Consider the following 23,922-nt stretch of genomic DNA (forward strand, 5'->3'; position numbering starts at 1 on the left):
TTTCCAGCTTGTTTGATCCTTAGATCAAGACAACAAGACAGTTTGTTGCTGGGCCTACATAGAAACTTTAAATCTTAATAGGAAATAAGAGCCCTTATGCTGCAAATTCTTCAAAAATTCAGTTGCCTCCACAAAAATGAGACATCAGAGAAGAATTTTAGTAGATTTCTTTCCATTTGTCACTAGCTTATCTCTTATTAGACTGAGCTCCTTTCTTTATATCTTTAGCACTCAACACAGTGTCTGGCACATAGTAAGAGATATAAAATAAATGCTTATTGACTTTCTCCCTATAATCTAAAACTGATGATTTCTGTTTTTTAATCATGTTTGTTAATTTGATGAATATGAAGTGAATTCTCAGATGTTTTGGTTTTTATTTTTTAGTGATATGGAATATTTTTTCATGTGGTTATTGATAAGAGTATCTTTCTTTGAAAACTTTGAAAACTTCCCTTTCCTTTGACTTCTTATTTACTGAGGAATTGGTTCTTTGATTTTATGTTAGCTTTTGTATTTTTATCAGATATTTGATGTAAATGTTTTCTCTCAAATTTAAAAATCTTTTCCTTTATTTATTTTTGAAAGATTTATTGCATCTCATTTGTTAAAAGTTGAAGAAAGAAAGGAAAAAAGTAGAAGGAAAGAAGTAGAAAGGAAAAAAAGAATTGCACATGCAATTGAATTCCTTATGTACAACTTGCTTTTTCTTTTAAGTGTAATCAATTTAGCAAGTAACTTTCAAAGTGATCCTATTTGTTTTAGGCTTCTTGATCCTTTTTATCCCTTATTGGTCATTAATGTTCCCCTGCTTTTGTTGTGAAAAGTAGTTTTTTTCTCCTTTTTTTGTTTATAATGTTACTTATGTATGTAAGATTTTTTTTTTTTAAATTTAAAATATATTATGTGGGTATGATGGGGTATATTCTTAACCTAATTTATGCCAGATTTCCCAGTTTTCCCAGGATTTTTTGTTATAAATTTCTTTTCTGGTAGTTGAGGTTTGTGGATTTATCAGATACTATGCTACTTTGTTCCCTCACTTCTATATTTTTATACCTAATCTCTTCCACTCATTTATCTCTCTGTTTCTTAATCACTACAATGTGGTTTTGATGATCCTGCTTTGCAGTTTTGAGATCCAGTTCTATTAGTAGCTAAATATGAAGGTGAAGTGGCTTTAGGAGTCTTTTGTTTCTCTAGATAATTTCATTAAATTTTTTTTAGCTCTTTTAATATAAATCTTCATTAATTTGACAGTTCTGAATTAAATAGATAAAATAATTTAGATTAAAAATAATGTCATTTTTATGTATTGGCACATTTCATCTTTAAGCAATTAATATTTCTCCAGAGGCAGCAAAGTGATGCTTTGGGTGGAATGTTGGCCTGGAATCAGAAAGGCCCGAGTTCAAATTTAGCCTGACATACTTACTAGCTATGATTCTGAAATTGTCCCTTAACCTGCCTTGGTTTTCTCAACTAAAAAATAAGGATGATAATAGCACCTACCTTGTGTGGTTGTTGTTAGATTAGAATGCGATAATATTTGTAAAACACTTAGCCTACTATCTGGCCCATAATGGGCAATCATTAATTGCTTATACAATTTTCCTTTTCTAGTTATTTTAGTTATGCCTTATTTTTGTAACGAATGATTTGTAGTTGTATTCCTCTTAAGTTCTAGTGTTTGGTAGGTGGACTCCCAAACATTTTATAAATTATATTTTTATTAGAATTCTCTATTTTTTTCCTCCCAACGTAATATACAGAATTGATGTGAGTTTATTTTATATTCAGTAAATTTACTATTTTAGTTATTTTTTAGTTAACTTTGTGTTCCCTAGAAAACTGTCATATAATTTCCAAAAAGATATAAAAAAAGAGAAAAGATTAGTGGTTTTTTTTTTTTTTTTTTTTGGTATTTATCTAGAAATATTTGTATTTTCTTTCCTAGCATACGTGTGCATTGTTAATTTTGTGATTTTTTTTTTCCTGACTGTAGTAGAATTCCGTACTACATATTTCATCTGTTGCTAAATGCCAATAATGTGGCATGTTTATTTTAAAGAAATATTTTTATATTTGAAAGATTTTCATAAGCATTTTCTCTACCAAAAATTCTTTAAAATTTTTAATGAACCTAAGATATAGCATGGTGAGGTGACTATATGATAATTTGTGAAAGCAGAAACCATATATTAGATCCCCCAGTTTATTTACTTTTGCTTTTACACTGGGTTAATCTTGTAACATCTGAGTTCCAGATAATCTGAAAAATTCTTGTCCTAGCTATTATATCATGAGATTGTCATAAAGACCAAATGGGATAAGTATGTGAAAGTACTTGTCAAATTTATAGTATTAGATAGGTGTCATAGTATGGGAACTCCCTTTACTATTACAGGAAATAATCCAGCTGTAATTTAGTAACTAAATCTTAAGAGAGCTGCCTCATGTTTTGAGTTTATAGGGTGCCTCAACCCAAGACAAGGTAGTATCTGAGGCTTGACTTGAACCCAGGTTTTTCTGACACAGGGCCCAGAATATCATCCAATTTTGCCCTTGCCTTTCATTAACAATAATGATAATAAACTGGTCATTTTTCTTTTTTCTTTCAGTATATATCTACTTTTATTAAATATTTTCCAGGTGTATGTGGGAAAAAAAAGTTTTAACATTTTTTTAAATTTTGAGTTCTAAATTCTCTTTCTTTCCACCATTCCCCCCCTCCTTGAGAAGGCAAGCAATTTGATATTATACATGTGAAGTGATGTGAAACATATTTCTATTTTAGTCAGGTTGCAAAAAGAAGACACTGACCAAAAAAGGAGGAAAAATAGAAAGTTAAAAAAAAAAAAAAAACAACAGATGAACTGGTAATTTGAAAAGATACTTTATTGAAGAGTTAGGAGAAGAAAACTTGAATTGGAATGGGGTTGGACAGTTTTCAAGGTGTAATTTATTTTCAGCATTTATTATATTATTTTATGTGAAATTCTTGAAATGAACACTATTTTTTTATTTTGCTAAGGACCCAGTGGTGCTCTTAACTCTGATTCTGAAGTGACATTGCAGTCACTTGTGAAGGAAAATTAACTGTCTGTCTACTGTAAAGTCCTGTGGAATTCTAGAGGAGTCTGGTCTAATTCAGAAATGGACCATCTTTTTTTAATTTTAAAGTTTTATTTTTATAAAATTCCTTCATTTCCAAATGTATCGCTCCTCTCGCTCTCTCTTTTTTTTTTTTTGTCAGTGATGAAAGAATGAAAAAAGAAAAGGTAGAAAAAGAAGTTTAGCATATTTCTCTCCATTTTTATCTTATATATTAAAGTTAGATATTTACTTTAAAATAGATTTCTTGGTGTTATTGTATCATTAGCTATTGTTTTTATGACTCGAGGCTTGATAGAAGCCAAAAATATTCCACTGTTTTGCAGTTTCAAGGGCAGTGTATGAGTATGCCTCCTTCTCTGTAACTGCCAGTTTTGAATTCTATCATCTCTGAGACTTCTTTCCTATTAGGCCTATAAATTCGGTTAGTCTGCCCCTTGATTATGCTGAGTCTTCAAAACTTCATGTCTTTGCATCACCCCATTTTTCATTCCTCATATCCCCTCCCCCAAGTGCTTTTCCTAACATTGACCTACCAAATCCCTTCCCTTTTATATATCTTTTTTTAGTCTAATAGTACACAAAGGGCTGGGCTTAGAGTCAGGAAGGCTGGGGATCAAATCCACTCTCAGACACTTAATAGTTGTGTGACCCTGGACAAGTCACTTAATCCTGTGTGCTTCAGTTTCCTCATCTGTAAAATGGGGGTCATAATGGCACCTACCTCTCAGGGTTGTGAGATAATTCCAAAAGGGTTTTACCCGGCACAAAGTAAGCCCTATATAAATGTCAGTTATTATCATGCTATGTCTATTTGTTTAAGTGACTTATTCTATTTCTTGACTGTAAGCTTCCTGATGGCAAGATTGTTGTTTTATTTATTTCTGAGTCTTGTGACCCCATTCAGGATTTTGTTGGCAGAGATACTGGAATGGTTTTCTGTTTCTTTCTCCAGCTCATTTTACCGATGAGGAAATTGAGGCAAACAGGGTTAAGTGACTTGCCCAGGGTCACACAGCTAGTAAGTATTTGAAGCCAGATTAAAACTCAGGAAGTCTTTCTGACTCTAGGCCCTGGCCTGCTGTGCCATCTAGCTGCTGTCCTGAAGGCAGACAGTGCCTTATTAATTTCCAGAATTTATCTTTCAGCATAGTCCCCTGCACACAGTTGGCACTTAATAAATGTTTGTTGTTTGAATTGTGTGTATGTGTATGGATTTGTATGTGAATGTGTGTGTGTGTGCGTGTGCGCGTGTGTGTAGGTATGTGTTTGTATATGTATGACAGTTTAATTGATGTAAATGGGACCCCAAACACTTTTGCTTGTGTTTTTCTTATTAGTGACACATATACATATATGTATCACTACACACACACACACACACACACACACAGAGTTTTACTCCAGGGGAAAAAACCAAAGAAACCAGAATTTCCCAAAAACAGATTCTAAGATTTTTGTTGTTGTTGTGTTTTTTTCAAGCCATCTGAAATTTATAAAGAATTAATACAAATATTCTAGTACATTGAGAGCAAGAGACAGAGAGAATGTGTATGTGTGTATATGTGTATAATTGAACTCATTTATCAATCTTTTCATTTGTTTAATGGCTACAATGGAAATAAATGTATTATTCCATTTTCTTTTATCTTTATTACAGACATTTAAAAAAAAATATTTAATTCCCTAATCTGGCTGGAACTTACTGTGGTATGTGTTTGGAACTGATCTATTTTTAATCCATATGTTGCTCTCTTGATTTCCTGGTGACATTTAAATAAGTATTTTCCTAGTTTTTACTTGCTACATTAATCAAAGAATTACCACTTGCATGTATATGTGTATCATCAATACACACATATGCTTCTTATCTCTATTTTCTTGTAGTTTGTTTTTCTGGTTTCACTCAGTTCTGTATAATTTTGATTATAACTTCTTTATTGTTTTAAAGTCTAAGAGGGTAAGACGTACCTTATGTGAAGAGTTAATCTGTCTCTATTAATGAGTATCACAGGATTTCCAGATGGAAGCAATTTTAGAGATTATCTAGTGCAGCTTCTTCATTTTACAAAAGAGGAAATCAAGTCCTAGAGAGATGAAGTATCTTCTTTGAGGTTAAACAGCAGCTACTCATCTGGTATTTGAATCTCAGGCCTTCAGACTCCCAATTTTAGTTTAAAGAAAAAAAGAAGGGAACTGTTGATAGTTTTGCCTGCTTATTTTTCTTAGCAAAAGACAGGCAATAAGACACTTTTATTTTATCCATATCATAAAGAAATTTTTATTGACATTTGTAAGTGAACTTAAAGACTATTTGCAATTCTTATTGGTTTTGTATATGTTTGAATTCCCATATGTGAACAATGAGTTTCTTTCAGATTATTTAATCCTTTCGTTATTTTTGTCATTGTAATTTTGTAGTTATCACTATGGGTTCATGGGGTTTAGAATTGGAGGGAACCTTAGAGAACATCAAATCCAACTCATTTTGCACATAAGGAAATGAAGCCTAGAATGACTTGCTAAGAGTTGAACAGTTGATTAATTGATAGTTAATATTTTTTGTTGTTGTACATTTGCAAAAAATATCTAGCTGCAGAGCTTAGACAATCTTTTATACTAGGATTGTTCCCCTTTTGGCTTGAATACCTTTACTGAGGTTTATGTCCTCAAAATACTCATTGCACTTTTGTATAGTTTTTATTGTTATAGGAAGTTGTTCCTTACATCAAGCCTAAATTTGTCTCTTTGGGACTTCCACCTATTGTTCCTAGTTTGGTCCTGTGGGGCTAAATAGAATAAATCTAATCTGTCTTCCAGATGACAATCTTCAGATATTTGAAAATATCTATCATACTCATCCACCCCTATTCTTCTTTAAGTGAAACACCTCATTTAATTTGTTTGCATATGACATGATCTTGAGGTCTGTATCTTTTCTGAACCATGGTATCTACATGGAAGAGGTAGGTGTAGAACAGGCCTATCTCTTTATTTCTGAATCCATTGGAACTATTGAGCCCAATGGTGTGGGCACATGTGTACCAACTTTTCTGTTTTCTGTACAAGTTGTTCTCTGATTACAGTTGAGATGGATCAATACCCTTGGTGAGCTTCTTTCATTGTTGTTTCTATCGGGGAAAAAACAGAAACTTCCTTCATATTATTCTTCAATAGTCATTAATGACTACTGAATTACATGTAATTACATGTAATGAATTACATTACAGACAGTGACTACTGAAGAATAACATGAAAGGGTAATTTTTTTTCTTTTAAATATTTTTTTTAAAGTTAAATTTAAAAAATTTTTAAAAATTTAAAAAATTAAATATTAATTTTTACTTAAGCTTTTAATAAGCAACCTAGTACAATTGAAGAAGTGCTTTGACTTCACAGTCAGAGGACCTGGTTCAACTTTTTGCCTTTAGCTCTTCTTGTTGAGTTTACTTTTCCCTTCCCCCCCCCACACACTTAGTAGTATCTTAATTTTTTCCAGTAACATGTCAAGAATAGTTTTCAACATTCACTTTTAAAAGATTTTGAGTTCCAGTTTTTTTCCTTCCTGCTTCCTCTTCCTCCTCCCCAGGACAGCAAACAATTTGATAGAGATAATACACGTACAATTATATTAATCATATTTCCACATTAGTCATGTTATAAAAGAAGAATCAGAAAAAAAGGGGAAAACCATGAGAAAGAAAAAACTAAAAAAACCAAAACAACAAAAAAGTGAAAATAGTATGCTTTGATCTGCATTCAGACATCATAGTTCTTTCTTTGAATGTGAATAGAATTTTCCATCATGTGAGTCTTTTGGAATTGTCTTTGGATAATTGTGTTGTTGAGAAATCTTTAATTCTATCACAGTTGATCATTAAATGTTTTTGTTATTTGGTACAATGTTCTGCTCACCTTATTCAGTAGCAGTTTCTGTTAAGTCTTTCCAGGTTTTTCAGAAATCTGCCTGCTCATTATTTCTGATAGCACATTATAGTATTCCATTATAGTCACATACCATGATTTATTCAACCATTCCTCACTTGATGGTGATTCCCTCAATTTCTAATTCTTTGCCATCACAGAAAGAGCTGTTATAAACATTTTTGTACATGTGGTATCTCTGGAAAATAGACATAATAATAATATTGCTGGATCAAAGTGTATGCACAATTTTATAGCCCTTTGGGTATAGTTTCAAATTGCTCTCCAGAATGGTTGTATCACTTCACAATTCCACCAACAGTGTGTTCAATTGTTTCTAGTCATGTCCAATATTTTGTGACCCTTTTTGAGATTTTCTTGGCAAAGATACTGGAGTAGTTTGCCATTTTCTTCACCAACTCGTTTCACAAGTTAGGAAAATAAGGCAAACAGGGTTAAATGACTTGCCCAGGATTTCACACATAGTAAGTATCTGAGGCTAGATTTGAATTTTTTAGATGAATTTTCCTGACTCCATCTGGAACTACCATCCTTACTTTTGTACAGTCTAACCATGGGCAAGCTGCTTAAATTTCATGGGTTTCATTTTTTTTATCTAAAAAAAATTGGATTGACTTGGTGTTCCCCGACACCTTCCAGTTTCAAGTCTTACTATGATGGTGAGGAGGAAGTTTCCAGAGTTATAATATTAAGAAAATCTCCATGGTATGAACCTGACCCATTGTTTTAGGGAAAGGCTCTGACAAGGAGTTACTTTCTTTTGTTTTTTTCTTTAACTGGAGTGAGACATTTTATTGAAGTCTAGGTCTATATCTGTTGAGATGAGTCATGTTATTTTTTTTCTTATTTGTATTGTTTCCCTTAATTTTCTTATAAATCCTTCTTGGGCAGCATGAAGATTATTTTAAAATCTGTATTTGATATTATTTTAGTATTCTAGCATTTTCATTCAAGATTTTAAACTGTAATTTCTTTTTTTAGTGGGAATTTTTCCAGGCTTTTAAAATAAAAATCATATTAGCTAATAAGTGCTCATTAATTATTTCTTCTATGTCCATATTTGCCCCACAGGAAAAAAAAATCATGTGAAGAGCTTCCAAACAACTATTTTCAAATCATCAAGGCCACTAGATGGGGCTTACTCTTTTATAACCCTCGATAGTCTTTGTTTCAATATGTGGCCCTTAAACAAATAAACGGTCTAATAACACATTGACCATGTCAGAGAATGCACATCTTACTGAATCTTTAGTTCATTATTTTTCTGTATTGTGAGAAAAAAAGTATTAATCAATGAACAGAACTAAATAAAAGAATAGGAGAAAAATGAGTTGTTTTGTTACTACCTTATTGCATACATATACATGTGGTGTGCATGTGTATGCTATGTCCCAAAAGACGGCACAGATTTAAGCTTTAACTTTGTGGCACCCATACACTACTATTTAAAGCTATATATAACAAAAGCTAACATTTTTCTTCTATAATCAGCACTCATTCAAGAGCAAGCATTAAAGCAAAAGTAAAATCATCTTTGGTCTGAAGGAAGTTATATTCTAACTAGAATCTACTTCAATCTACTCCACATTTACCTTATGAAAATTGGGTTAGCTATGGAAGGAATATGTTAATCTGCATTTATTAGGACAGTTCTTATGCAGAGTATTCTGGAGGAAGCCAGGGATTCGGAGAGGTGGAGGTAAGGAGGGCAACTTTCTAGGCAATGGGGGACAGTCAGTGTAGAGAAGTAGAGATAGGAAGATGAAGATTTGTGTTTAATTCCAAACAGGATAATATGAGATTATAAGGGTGAATATTGGGTATATTAATGCAGTTGAACCAAGAAAATAGTAAAAGGGCAAATTGAAGAGCTTTAAAAGCCAAAGCAGAGGAGTTCACCATTGATCCTGGGACTAACAGGGAACCATTGGAGTTTACTGAGAAGGGGGTCAAGTTTGACAATGTTTAGGAGAATGACATTGGCAGCTTCATAGAGGAATTGGAAAAGGCTCAAGGTAAGTGATCCAATTAAGAGTCTAGTTATGCAGCCTAAGAGAAGTTGGAAGATAAACATGTTAAACAATTGTGTGTTTGATTTGTAGGAAAGTAAGGATTGAAAAGATACTGAAGTTGGGAATCTGGCTAACTTGGGGCAGAGTTCTGGACTCGGAGTCAGCAAGACCTGAGTTCAAATATGCCTTTCAGACACTTAATAGCTCTCTGACTTTGGACCAGTGTCTTAGTCCTGTTTGTTTTGGTTTCCTCATCTGTACAGTGAGTTAGTGAAGGAAATGGAAAATTACTCTATTACCTTTGCCAAGAAAATCCCAAATGGGATCCCAAAGAATGGGGCATAACTGAAATGACTGAACAAAGTATTACAACATGGAGTGCTTAGAAGGTCATTAGGTGATGAAATGTCAGAGTTCTTCAATATGTGGGGGCTGTCAAGATCCAGGGTGGGTCATTTTTGCATGTAGTTGAGATTGGAGGGGAAGAGTAAGTTGTGGTAATAGGGTAGATAGAAGAAATGGGAAGTTTGAATATTTTACTGAATAGCAACATATATGTTGAAGTTGCCTTGGTGTCAAGAAAGGATTGAGGATGAAGCTTCTGTTCTTCTTTGTATACTGATATGTTTAGATTTGTTGATTTTGTTAGATTGACACTGAAAAGGGAAAATCAAAAAAAGAGAGCTATTCTTTCCAAGGGAAATTCTGATTCATGCAGCCTAGTTTTCATACCCTCCTGCTTTTTCTCTCATATTAGTGGATTATTCTTGTTCCCTACTTGTCCCCTAGCTTAATCTTTTAATTTTTCTCAATCTACTGATTTTTTCTTGGATAGCTAAAAATAGCATTGTCAACACCATCCTTGAAAAATCTTTACTGGACCCTATCCTCCTTAGTAGTTATCACCTTTCTGAGCCACTTTTAAAAAGCTGTTTTTTTCTTCACTTTACTCCACATTTCTTTATTCCCTCTCTTTAGTCTGACTTCTACTGCTCTTGACATCCCTTTGTGTGGGTAATTGTTTTTGACACAGGATAAGTCACTTAACTTTTCTGTGCCTCAGTTTTCCCCATCATGAAAATGAAAGTAAAAATGACATCTTCACAGTATTATTGTGGAGAACAAGTAAGTCTCAGTATTGAAAGAAATGGCTATGGAAAAATTAAAGCACTGTATAAATGCTAAGATAATAGTGATGACAATTCTTCTTTTTCATTTATTCTCTAGGATAATTCATTACCAAGGGTTTTGACCATGAATGTACTTTTGCCTTTATAATTTTCTGACTCAATTTTCTATATTCATCAGTTCAGCTAGATGTTAGTGGTCACCTACTAATTTTCAGGCATCATTCTAAGTTCAGGTGATAGGTGAACAAAACAAAAATGTTCTCTGTTCTTAAGAAACTTCTGTTCTACCAGGTGCAAAATAGCAAGTAATTCTTTGCTGCTTTGAATTCTTATTGTTTCTTTCTTTCTTCTTCTTCTTCTTCTTCTTTTTTTTAAAGTTACTTATCGTTCCTTAACAATGAGATAATATTCTTTTGCAGCATCTTGGTTAGTCATTCCTTAGTAAAGAAAAGGAGAATCTTTCCAAACTAAGAGATTGCTATAAAGGTCCTAGTGTAAATAGAATCTCCCTTTTTTGTCTTTTGTGGGGATATAAAGGCAGTGACCACCCTTGCCCACAGATCTGTTCTTCATCTCATTGTCCTTGAGAAACTAGAGACTACCAATGTTTTATTCTGGTCTTACTGCTTTCTCTTTCAGCAGGAAGACCAACTTTCATTTTATACATTTCTTAAAAACTTTTTTTATTGATATTATATTGCCTTCCTTTCCCAGTCTGTCACTTTTTCCCACCGTGGGAGTCACACCTCATAAAAAGGAATTAAAAAAAGAAAGAGGAAAAAAAGAAACCAGCCTACACATCAATCAAGTGTGACAGTGTATGCTATTCTGGCTTCTTTTGCAGAGTTGGGGGACTATGAAGGAAGGGGGCATTGGATTCTCATTTTCCTGGACCAGATTTGATGATGATTTTTATCACAATGTTCAGTTTGCATTTTTATTGCCTCTTCTGTTTACGTTTCCCACTCTCTTTTCCCCCACTCTCACTTTTTCTCTATCTCTGCTTTCCCCTTCTAAATCAAATGTGTGTGTTTGTATGTGTGTCACATATATAAATAGATATAGATATATAATCTCAGGTGTAACCTCCTACTGAAGCTACTGATTGCCAGAGTCGTACATACCAATCTTCCTCGGATACTCATGAAGACAAGCCAATGTTAAGGTGCCAAACAGTCTTTTCTTATTGGTAATCTCATCAGGGGTTAGCAGGAAGCAAGAGCAAGTGCAATTTGCTATCTGTGCAACTCTCTGCATCCCTGAATCTCTCTGCATCCTTCGCCTATGAACTCAAAGCTAGTTATTTATATTTACTCTGTGGGATTCCTCTGTGCCTAGCCCACTTAGCACTGCATAGGTAGATCTGCAGAGGGGAGATAACCTGGAGTTAGAGCTTCCTCCTAAAGCTCTAGCAAGAGGACACACCCCTTGCCATCTCAAGGAAACACCTGTAAGACACAATCTCCTGAAGCAGAGACCAAGCCCCTTTTTATCTCCTGGGTCCACCCTACCAGCTGACATGGCATACATGGCAAATCTCAGAAGGAAAGTCCATAACACTCAGGCCTCACTGTATTTTTCATAGTCATCATTTCTCAACTGTGTAATTGTTCTGCTCTATTCATGGATCACTGTTTACCTTAATTGATGATCATTTACTTTATTTTCAGCTTTATGTAGTACCATAAATGCTGCTAGAAATATTTCGGTACATCTGGGTCATTTCTATTTTTGTTCTCTTATTTAATATTAACATTTAAAATGCTTTGGATGTTTTAGTCAGTTCTTAGCCTGTCATGGCCCAGTAAATATAGAGAGTTGGTCCTGAAATCAGAAGAACTTGAGTTCAAGTCTTGCCTCTAATTCATAATAGGTGTTTGACTTTGGGTCAAGTTAGTTATTAATCTCTCAGTGAGGTAGGTAGACAACTTTATAAAACTGGGTTGCATTTGTAGACACCTGGGCATTCCTTAAATAATGAGTAAAGTCACAATATGATACTTACACTTTTTAAAATTTTATTTTATTTTATTTGCAATAGTATTTTATTTTTCTAAATACATGCAAAGATAGTTTTCAAGATTCCTCTGCAAAACCTTGTGTTCCAAAATTTTCTTCTTTTTCCCTTTTCCCTCTTCAATCCCTCTCAGCAAACAATCTGATATACTTAAATATGTGCAGTTTTTCTAAACAAATTTCCATATTCATCATGCTGTGCACGAAAATGAGATCCAAGAGGAAAAAACCATAAGAAAGAAAAACAACATGAAAATACTATGATCTGCATTTAGTCTGCTTAGTTCTCTTTCTGGATGTAGATGGCTCTTTCTATCACAAATCTATTGGAATTTTCTTGAAATCATCACATTGTTGAAAAGAGCCAAGTCCATCACAATTGATCATATAGTCTGATTATTACTGTCCTATATTATTTTAAACCCATTATTTTAAGTATATTGATTGACTCCTTCATTGTCTGACCAGTCTCCTTTTCTACATATTCTTTTCAGTTATAATCAGTTCTCATTGTAATAATTTATTATTATATTATATTATTTATATTATGGGAATTTTCTCTTATTAGTTATTTGGAGCAGTATTTTATGTTTGTTCATATCTTTTGATTTCTTGTTTGTTGGTGTTAGTATTTGTATTAGTTTCTTATGTATTTTGGAAATAAGACCTTATCAGAACCATTTGAGGCAAAGATTCCCTGCCTCCTGTCCCCATTAGCTATTTTCCTAATTTCATTGATTTTTGTTGATTCAAAAAGCTTTTAAATGACCTCTAATTGATATTTTTCTCTTGTGATTGCACTTATCTTTTGTTTAATAATTTGTCCCCTACTCATAACTGAAATGTACGTGATATGATTGTTTTGAAAATTTAAAAAAAAAAAAAAAACAATTAAATGGTGTGATTTTTTTTAAATATTTAGGTTACAGTCATTTTTACCTCATTGTCGTATGTGCATATGTTTACTTTGTTTCCTTTTTTAAAATCTTGCATATCTGCTTTTGAATTTACATTGTCAGAATCGTAAATAGGTTTGTCTTGTGTCCTTAGCTCCCTTAGACAACATATGTTAGATATTTTAAAAATTCGTTGATTGATATTCGTTGATTGATTATCGGAATATTCTTACATACTTGCTAAAGCTGAGACCATATTATTGGAGTCAGAAGGTACTTTAGGCATCAAGTCCAATTCATTCTCTCCCTCTCTGAAAAAATCCACTTTAGAGCCCACCTAATAGTTGTCTACCAAAGTAAAATAATCTTTCATGTCCCAAAGAACTTTTTTCTTTCATATTTTTTTCTGATTACATATAAAAATATTTAACATTCATTTTTCTTTTTTTTAATTTGAGTTCCAAATTCTCTCCATTCCTTCTCTTCTTGAAGAAAGCAAGCAATTTGATAGGTTATATACATGTAGTACCATCACAGTATATTTCCATATTAGTTATGTTGTTTAAAAAAAAAAAACCAAACAAGAAAAACAAAGTTTAAAAAAAATCTGTTTCAATCTGCATTCAGACTTCAGTTCTTTGTCTGGAAGGGGGATAGCATTTTTCATGAATCCTTTGCCTTAGATCACTGTTGCTGAGAATAGCGAATTCATTCACAGTTGATTTGTCTTATAGTGTTGCTGTTACTGTGTACAATGTTGTTCTGGTTCTTTGCATCAGAACATCTTCTCAATTTCCACCTTTTACACTTCTGTTATAATTCTAATCAGAAACCCTATGTTTGCCTCCTTGAAACGTTCAGTGCCCTTAATTCTATTTTGTTTGATCTGATTCCCACTCAATCCCTACCTGCTGTGTTAAATGTTGCTGATATAAATAAGATAAAGAACGATCCTGCCCTCAAGAGTCTTATTGTTTAATTGGAGAAGACAACACTCAAAAAAAAAAGAAGCTAGAAAGTAGGAGGAGATTACACCAAGGTGGGTATATGTTGGAGTTGAAACCTGGCAGAGCTTTAGCTGCTGAGTAGACTGGAATTTCTATAGGAGGAAGGCTTTGAGAGGGACTTGGTACTCCATCCTCCAGCCCTCTAATCGGGAGAAAAAGCTGAAGGAAGGAGCCTCCCAGGTTTGCATTAGTATTGTGGCAATGGGATTAGAGATGATGAGCATCTTGTTCCCTGGAGTTGAAACAAGTTAGAATTGCAGATGGAAAGAAAAGTCTGGTCTAAGGCCATTCTCAGTTCTTTTTTATCAGACATCAGTCACTGATTTTTTCTTTCCTTCATTTTCTATCTTAGTGTTTGGTATGTGCATATGATGATCTCAGATAAAATTTAAAGTAAGTAACAGGCCCTTCTTTCACAAAGCTTTTTTTTCTCCTAATAGGATTAAGGGGGAGGGGCATGGTAACATTAATTCAGATAAGTTTAATTAAAAGAACTTCACAGGGTAAATTCATAAGATGAAGTAGTTATATAAAAACTAAGGGGGAAATTGACAAAGTTTTCTGAAGACTAGGACTACTTTTTACTGTACTATCTTAAGCACATTATTATGCATATTGGTGTTTAATATTGTTTTTATTGGGTTGGATTGGTTTGGCCAGGATAGCTGATTCCCCTCTTCTCCCTCTTCCCCCCTCCCCGAGCAGTTGGGATTAAGTGATTTTCCCAGGGTCACACAGCTAGGAAGTGTTAAGTGTCTTGAGACCAAATTTGAACTCCGGTCCTCCTGACTTTGGAACTGGTACTCTATCCATTGTGCCACTTAGCTGCCCTGACTTTTTCTTTTTTCAACAGTGTTAAAAACCCAAGTAAAGATTTACCTAGATTTTAGCAAAACACTTGCAATGCTAATTTTAACACCGGGAGAAAAATTAAGTTCACTTTTATGATATTCTTCTGGGAAAGGAACTTACTTGAGTTAGATGATAATAAAGCTGGTGGATTTAGAATTGCTTCTAAGACCTAAGAGGTTGTGGATTCAACATCGGCTTAGATCTGCAATAAAGTGTCTCTGGTTCCTGTGTTATTGCACACTTTTATTAGTCTCTTGGATAAAGAAATGGATAACATGCTTATTATATAAGTATACAAAGGACCCAAAGCTGGGAGAGATAGCTAACATACTGAATAACAGTCAAGATCTATATCAGAGGCCCAGGGGTGGGGAGTGCTGGACTTTGAAACCGCAAGACCTAGATTCAAATAAAACTTTTCGATAGTTATCTATGTGACCTTGCACAAATCCCTTAGGTGATGCATTGGATAGAGCTCAGGATCTGGAGTCAGGAAGACTCATCTTCCTGGTACAAATCTAGGCTCAGACTCTAATGGGTGACCTTGGGCAAGTCACTTAAACCTGTTTACCTCAGTTACTCATCTGTAAAATAAGCTGGAAAAGGAAATGGCAAAACAGGCTGGAATCTTTGCCAAGAAAACCCCTAATTTGATCATGAAGAATCTGATACAATTACTGAACAACAACAATATGAATTATATTAACCTGTATACCAAGTGTTGTTCTAACACTAAAGCTAGGTAACATAAGTAAAGTGCTTTGTAAGACTTAAACTATGATAAAATAATGTGTTTTTGGTGTAAAAGTAAAATAAATTTGTTATTTTAAACCTGGCATCCCTGCTTGCCTAGTTTATAAAAACAGGTGAGAAATAGAATAATCATTTTCCTTAAGATTCCATTTTTAAGGAGAAAGGAGTTAAAAACAAACAAGTCTTATTTGTTTTTTGTTTTTTCCCCCAATCTCATAACCTTTAATTTCCTTTTCTATTGTAAAGCTTTTTTTTTTTATTTTCCAAACATGTAGTTTTCAACATTCACTCTTGCAAAACCTTGTGTTCCAAAATTTTTTCTCCCTCCCACCATCTCCTCCCCTAGATGACAAGTGATCCAATATATGTTGAACATGTGTAATTCTTCTATACACATTTCCATATCTATAATGCTGCACAAGAAAAAAAAGATCAAAAAGGAAAGAAAATGAGAGAGAAAAAAATATAAGCAAACAACAATAAAAAAGTGAAAATACTATATTGTGATCCATAATCAGTCCCCATAGTGCTCTTTGTGAGTGTAAATGGCTCTCTTCATCACAAGACCATCGGAACTGGCCTGAATCACCTCATTGTTGAAAAGGGCTTCAGAATTGATCATCACATAATCATCTTGTTGCTATGTACATTGTTCTCTTGGATCTACTCATTTGGCATCAGATCATGTACGTCTCCAGGCCATTCTGAAATCATCCTGCTGATTGTTTCTTATAGTACAATAATAGTCTATAATATTCATATACCATAACTTATTCATCCATTCTCCAGCTGATGGGCATCCATGGTTTCTTATAGAACAATAATAGTCTATAACATTCATATATCATAACTTATTCATCCATTCTCCACCTGATGGGCATCCATTCAGTTTCTTGTTCTTTCCCATTATAAAAAAGGCTGCTTCAAACATTTTTAATAAACAAGTCTTAAGGTAGTTTCATCATATTGTCATTTTTCTTTTGCGTCCTATTCTTAGCTTCATTTGGAGTTTTCTTAGCAAAGTACTGAAGTGGTTTTCCATTTCCTTCTTTAGCTCATTTTGCAGATGAGGAAATTGAGGCACCCAGGGATAAATGACTTGCCTAGAGTCTCATAGACACATGTGTTTTATGTCAAACACATGTCAGTGTCTGACGTAAGATTTGAACTCAGAAGAGTCTTTCTGAGTTCAGTACTCTATCCACTGTGCTCTAGTGTACCTAAAGCAGTTACCATTAGTAAAATTTAAGTATTAGTATTAGTTATTAGGCAAGGGAAAGAATTGCTGTTTTAGTTTGAAAGTTACAACTTAATGTTAGTATTTGCTATAACTACCATATATTCAGTAATATTTTTTTCTGGCATTCTCATTCATATTTGAAACTCTAAAAAAGAGTTTAGCTCCCTTTCCCCAAATTAAATGATAGCTATCGCCACTATATTGACTAATGTAAGCTAACTCAATGTTGAGAATAATAAAATCATAGATTTTGTATTACTTATTTCATTAAAAAAAATTCACCTCATTTTATCATTTTTAATTTATCAACTTATCTTTTCAACATATACTGTTTTATATATACTCATTTCATTTATTATCTGTTATTATCTACTAATTATCTCTTTTCATCTGCAAGCAAAAATATAAAATTGGACAACTATCATGGAAACACAATATACTCTTTAGTGTGATCACTGCTCATTTTGAAAACATTTATTGCTTAACTTGGCTTAAAATGTGCTCTAAAGCAAAAACCAAAACAACCAAAAAACCATAACATAAAATAGTTTATTTTAATGTGCAATTATATCTTTAATACAAGGTTTAGATTTACATCATTAGTTTATTATCCATTTCCTCCATCATCCCAGGTAGTCTGTGGTATATTTTGATTATGATGTCACATTTCTTTTTACTTCTATTAGAATCCATAAATTCTACTATTCTTCTTGAGGTTGTGGTCTTTTAAAAGTAGTTAGTGTGCCTTGTTGCTATACTACATGACCCTGCTATTCCCATTACTTGTTGTGTATCCTTCCCTCCTCCTTCTCCCTCCCTAACCCCCCCAGTTTCTTTCATGAGGTTGGCCTTTTGCTATGAGGTCACATTTATTTATGTCCTTATGTTGAAATGTCTTGTTCACCTTTTAAAAATTATACATACCTATTTTGAGCATAGCAGGTGTGAACGCCATTTCTTCCCTTTACTTATTTTTTCATCCTCTGACTTTCTAGACCCCATTTTTCCCTGCTTTCATTGCTTTTCTTTCTATGACTGCCTGCTGCTCTTTGCTATATTTGCTTTAATATTTGAAACTTTGCAATTTTCCCCCACTGCTTTCATTTGTATTTTTAAGGGGCTCTTAATAAGATTTGCAAAGGTGTGTGTGTGTGTGTGTGTGTGTGTGTGTGTGTGTGTGTGTGTGTGTATGAATGAATATGAGAGTCAGAGACAGAGAGAGAGAGATTCTTAGTTTATTTTTATATCTTAAGACATAGTCCAGAAAACTAAATCCTCTTTTCTGATGCTGCCTAATTAGAAAATTAATCACTTTTAGGGCATTCTGTTCTTCTGCAAACTACCTATGTTCCACTAGCAGTAGTCTTTACGTATAGAAGAAGTATTAATAGATTTGGAAAAAGAGGATGTAGGTTCAAATCCTAGCTCTGCAACTTGCTATCTGTATTGCTTTGACCTCATGTAAAATGAAGATTGGACTGTTACTCTAGCACCTCTTCCCATTCATAACATATGGTGTTATGATATTTAACCTTGCATACAAGGTCTTTTCTGTAATCTAGCACTAACCTATTTTTCTAGCTTTGTTTCTCATTATTCTTTGTGAATTTTCCATTCTAGGAAAAAAAACAAACCAATAACTTTCTTAAACTTTATCTTGTAGTATCTTTGATATCCTTTTCTGCCCACTTATTCTAACCCATCTAAAATCTGGCTCAGATAGCATTTTGGGGGAAGCTTTCCCTGTCTATTGGACAGAGAGAAATTATCTCTTTAAAAAGTGAAGAATAAAGAATAATACTGTGTGGAACTCTGAGACGCTGACTGAAAAATCATATTTTATGTTAAAAATAATTAAAATTTAAAATTATTGATTTAATTGGTTATATTAAAGCTCAATATTAAATTTATTATAAAAATCAATAAAACAAATATTCATTCCCTTCTTGAAATATTGCCATCTTATACCATTCAACACATCATTTAGTATTCTTGTATTTTTTGAAAAATGCAACATCACTGTTTACAGTGCAAAAACTTCTAGAGGACATAAACTGTCGGAATTTTTAAAGCACCATTGCTTTCCATGAAAGTTTGTATTAATTGTTTGATTAGATGTTATTGTATCCTATCTGCATTCTGGTTCTACCTAGAATAGTTTGGGGGTTTTCAGCATTGCTTCCTTTTTTGTTTCCCATCTATTAGAAGTTTCCTTTATTATTTTCTTTCCCTTCTGTGCCAATGCATTCCTAACAGATTTAGATCTGGAAAGCTTTAAAAAGTACATTGTAGGTACTTTTTAAGATCACTGTTAATGAGATCTTGAGGGTTGTCTCAATGGATTGTGTCAATGGTCCCTCAATTGGCCTCCCTGGTCAAGTCTTCGCACACAGCTGCGGAAGTAATTTTCCTCAAGTAGAGATTTTAAAACTCTAATGATATCCTTTTTCTTTTCAGACAGGTATTCTTAACTTGGAGCCTTTGGGTCGCTTGAAGGGTTTTTGTATTTGTTAGAAAACCATTACATCTTTAATTGAAAAGTAGCATTTTCTTTAATTAAGAGTTTTAAAAGCATTCATCTGAGAAAAGGGTCCACAGGCTTCACTGCCTGCCACAGGGGTCCATGACAACCCATAAGGATAGAAAGCAGACCCCTCCAGGTAGCTCCTGAAGCCCTTCACAACCTTGGCAGCCTGGCCATACTGGCCTTCCTTCTTCTCTAGTGGTGAGTGCCTGGCAAAAAGTAGGCGCTAAAAATTCTAGCAGGCTCAACTTCACTAAATAAAAAAGGTGTTTTTATTTTTTCTATATGGGAATGCACTCAGAAAGTCATGACTTTTGCAAGATGACACCTATCCTGGAAGAGTGGAAATGCCAGGGGCTATCCCATTACCCATCAGGAAGAAGAGAGGACCCCAAGAGGGAAGGAGCAGAGCAGCAGGGAGGAGGAAGCAGTGGTACCAAGCCCCGCCCTGCAGCTGCCTGGTCACATGATCCCAGACCCTGCTTGCCCTAGTGCTGACCCTGCAGCTCCTCCCCTTAGGCTCTGCTTCTATTATAAAAGCCGAAGGTCTGGATTCCTTTTCCCAGAGTCAAGCCAGGTTTGAACTAAGAAGGTTGTGTTCTCCTAACTTTAGAAAACGGCCTCCTGAGGCCAGTCACCATGATCCGTTTTGACGTATCATTCTGGCTGGAGCTGAGTAGGCACAAGGGTGAGTCATGGATGGCTCCCATTGCCAGCCCTGCAGGTTGCCGAGGTGTCCCCTGGACCTGCCCTGGATAGGGTGTTACCTTGTGGGACGTTCATTTCAGAAGAAGGTTCTGGACCCGAAGCTTCATCCCTTTGCTTTCTGGCCCCTGGAGCTGCTTTTCATTTTGGTTGGGAAAGCTTTTCCCTAGCTAGACTAATCAGCTTTCAGAAGTTTTCAGTTTAATTCAACAAGAGTTTGCTAAGTTCTAGTACCACCTGCTAGACATGTCAAGACTAAAACTAAGCAGGCCCTGCCCTCAAGGAATTTACATTCTACTGGAACCATTTTTTAGAGTAGAAGCACTTTATTTTTTTACAGAGGCAACAATGAATACAACTTGGACACCCACCATATGCCCCATCCACTCAGAGATGAATGGCTGTTCTCTGGATGGATTTCATTGTGCATTTTTTTTAATCATGGGGATAAAATTATTGTATCACCAAATGCTTAATAATGAGGTTGTAGTAGTTATTCAAATAAAGGAAAGCCAAGTAGACAAGTAAAAAAATGCTTTTTACCTACATTGTTTTATTGAAAAGACTTTGTAAAAGTGAGGGAGGAACATGCTACTACTCTGTTGTAGTGTAGTTGGAGGAAGATGCATATAATACTTAATTACCATTAATTTATATTTTTATTTTAGGTTAATCTAGAGTCCTAGATTTTTGAGCAAAGATTTGAAACTTTAAGGAAGGTCTATTACCAGTAGGTGGCACAGTTACAGTGACATAAGAAATGAGAATACTTCTTGAACACATTAGAACATCACCTCCATTCATAATCAATTTAGTTTGACCAAAAAAAAAATAGTGAAGTTTTGGTATTGAAGGTTTTTTATGCATGTGGCATGCACATATACCACTCGAGCTAATTTCCACTACTTTCCTTTCATTGCCTTTTTGGTGGGTAGAGAGTGATATTTATAGAACTGCTAATGTTTGGATTTGGAAATTTTAGAATAGGATTTGTTCTCTTTGAATAAAATGAAATTCTTAATTCAGTGCCAATATGCTTTCAGAGAACATTACTTTTTTGATTTAATAATTTTCATTTTGCTTTTCAGTACTTCACACAAACATTTGCAAATAGCGTTGTATGACATAGTTGTACAGGGTAGAATCTAGGATACCAGCCATGCAGTAAGAATTATTAAGGTTTTTCCTTTGTTAGAATAGCAAAATAATCACAAGATAGGTAGATTTATGATGAAACATATAAACCAGACTTTGCTTTTATGTTTTCTCTTAAAGATAAAACATTTAGACATGACATTTGCAGGTTTTAAAAGAAAATAGTGTAGTATTAATATACTGTGGAAGATCTTGCTTTAGTGGTCATGTATTTTTTAATACATGTATTAAATACGAGTATTTTAATAAGCCTGAAGACCAGCATGAGTATGTATAGTATTTATAGATTTTTGTCAAAATTATTATTTTTAAAATGAACTTCTAAAAAACTTTTTATTTTAAATTTAATTTTTTCTCCTAATCTGATAATCTTGCATTTATTTATTTTTAAAGTAGTCATTTATACAATGAATATATAGGGGATTGGTTCCAACAGCTCAGACTGCTTACCATTGGTTCTCACAAGTTGAGCAAGTGGAGCAAGCTGATGTTTCAGTTGATCCCAAATGTCTTTTTCTTTGGCTTCCTTTTTCTTCTGATCATTTTTCTTTACCTCTTTCAGGAAGCTACTTCTACTCTTAGAATGTTTAATATGCTCAATATGCATATTAATTCTCTCAGCTAGAGTCTTGCCCTTAACTTGTTTGTTAAAGTAACATTATAGACCCGGTCTTGCCATGGTAACATTTGTGAGGCTTACCTTGCTGAATGAACTATGCCCATATACTTGATTTCTACAATATTCCCTTTCTTGTATATTCCCCTTATACATAGCTAAAGGGACAATACCATGCTTTCGAAGGGGTTTAGAAAACATGTATCGTGTCCCTCTTCTTTGAATATAGCATAACCAGTAAAAAAGCTAAAAAATCATTTTTTTAAAAAATTTAAAAAAATTTAGTACTTTATATTCATTTGAAATTGTTTATGTTTTTGTTCTCAAGTCAATCAGCAAACATTTATAAAGCATAAGAAAGTGTTCTTGGCACTGGGAATATAATATAAAGAAAAAAATGAAACTATCTCAATTTGGGAAGATAACTTGAACTTTTACATACCTACAGATTAGAATTAAGTATGTGTGGGTATGATACATGTAAGACAAAATAAATACATGGTAGTTAAATACAAAGTCATTGCAGAGAGAAATTTCAGTTTAAGAGGTCATAGATCAGAGTTGAAAAAGAACTTGAGAGACTATTTGAATCCATTTCAATCAAGACCCAAAGAAAAATTCCTCTCACAACATAATCAACAAGTAGATATTCAGCCTTTACTCGAATTCTTCCATTTAGGGAAACCCACTCTGTCCTGGAGCATTTGCCCATTAGATGGTCTCCCTGTACACTCATTCTTTCTCATTCTTCCTGCTATAGTCATCCTCGAGCATTTGTTTAATGCCTGACATTTTATGTGCCTGAGAAGCAGAAAAAGTTTAATCCCTCTTCTTTGGGATGGTTTTCCTTAAAGCTTTATTTCTCTAGGGCCCAGTTCTTTCCTCACATAGCAAGGTCTTGAAATTTTGCAGCATTTGTTAATATCCTTTTCTATATATTCTTAGTTTAGTACTATGTTTGAGGGTGGGGAGTGGGTGAAACAAACTGGATTAAATGACTTGTCACACAGTAAGTGTCAAGTGCCTGAGGCTGGATTTGAACTTCAGACCAGTGCTGTATCCATGGGGCCATCTAGCTGCTCCAACAATATCTTTTAGAAATGTGATAAAGAAACAGATAGTAATACTTTATATATGGGCTTACCCTAAGCAAAATACAGTGGGACTATTGACTTCCTTGGAATTTATGCCTGTCTCTGTGCAGTCGCATGGCAATAATCTTATTGACTCTTCTGTCATGCTTCTAGCTCAAATTTAGCTTTCAGTCTTTTGAAATCTTTATAATCTTTTTTGGGTGAACAGTTATCTTATAACCTTTCCCATATTAGACCTATGGACTTGATTTTTTTTTTTTTTAAGTTTAAGGGAAATGCTTTTATTTAAACCTATCAAATTTCATTTTAGTCGCTTGAACCCTAACATTTTCATTCAGCATGTTAGTTAAGTTTTCTAGTTATGTGTCATTAAAATTTTTGATTTGGATAGCATTTATACTTTTGTTCAAGTCATTGATGAACACGAACCTCTCCAGGAATGATTTCTTTCCAAAGGAGCATTGAACTATTCTAGTCATTAGGACCTAATGTGAGAGAAGCCTGTTTGATAGTGTAACAAAATGAAACACTCGGTTTAACATTTGCCATTATATTTAACAGTTTGAAAAAATAAAATTTATTCAAGAAGGAAATTTAGTAGGGGTACAGAAAGTTGATTTCAGCTGATTTAAGTTTCTCTGTCTGAAGTGTCCATGGTGTTAAGTCATCCAAACATCAGACCTCTCTCCTAGAGCTCTTCATGACTGTTTTGTACCAAAACAACAAAAGTGATGTCAGTAACCAGTTTGCACCAATCATGTACCTAAGATGCTTCTGATACCTTTTATGGGAGAAAACGGACAAAATAAAAAACCCAACTAGCCTAATTTACATGATGGGAAGGGATATTTCTTTTCCACAGA

The 23,922-nt window shown here is 34.0% G+C and overlaps 1 protein-coding gene and 1 pseudogene across 2 annotated transcripts in view; one reads left to right on the top strand and one right to left on the bottom strand.

Annotated features, from left to right (window-relative positions):
* Window positions 1–23,922, top strand: part of TFDP1 (transcription factor Dp-1) — a 132,575-nt gene that overhangs the window by 56,273 nt on the left and 52,380 nt on the right. The window lies entirely within an intron of this gene.
* LOC105750001 lies at window positions 21,750–22,729 on the bottom strand (annotated as a pseudogene).

Source organism: Sarcophilus harrisii, chromosome 3 (genome assembly GCF_902635505.1).
Source record: "Sarcophilus harrisii chromosome 3, mSarHar1.11, whole genome shotgun sequence".
Classification (NCBI taxonomy): Eukaryota; Metazoa; Chordata; class Mammalia; order Dasyuromorphia; family Dasyuridae; genus Sarcophilus; species Sarcophilus harrisii.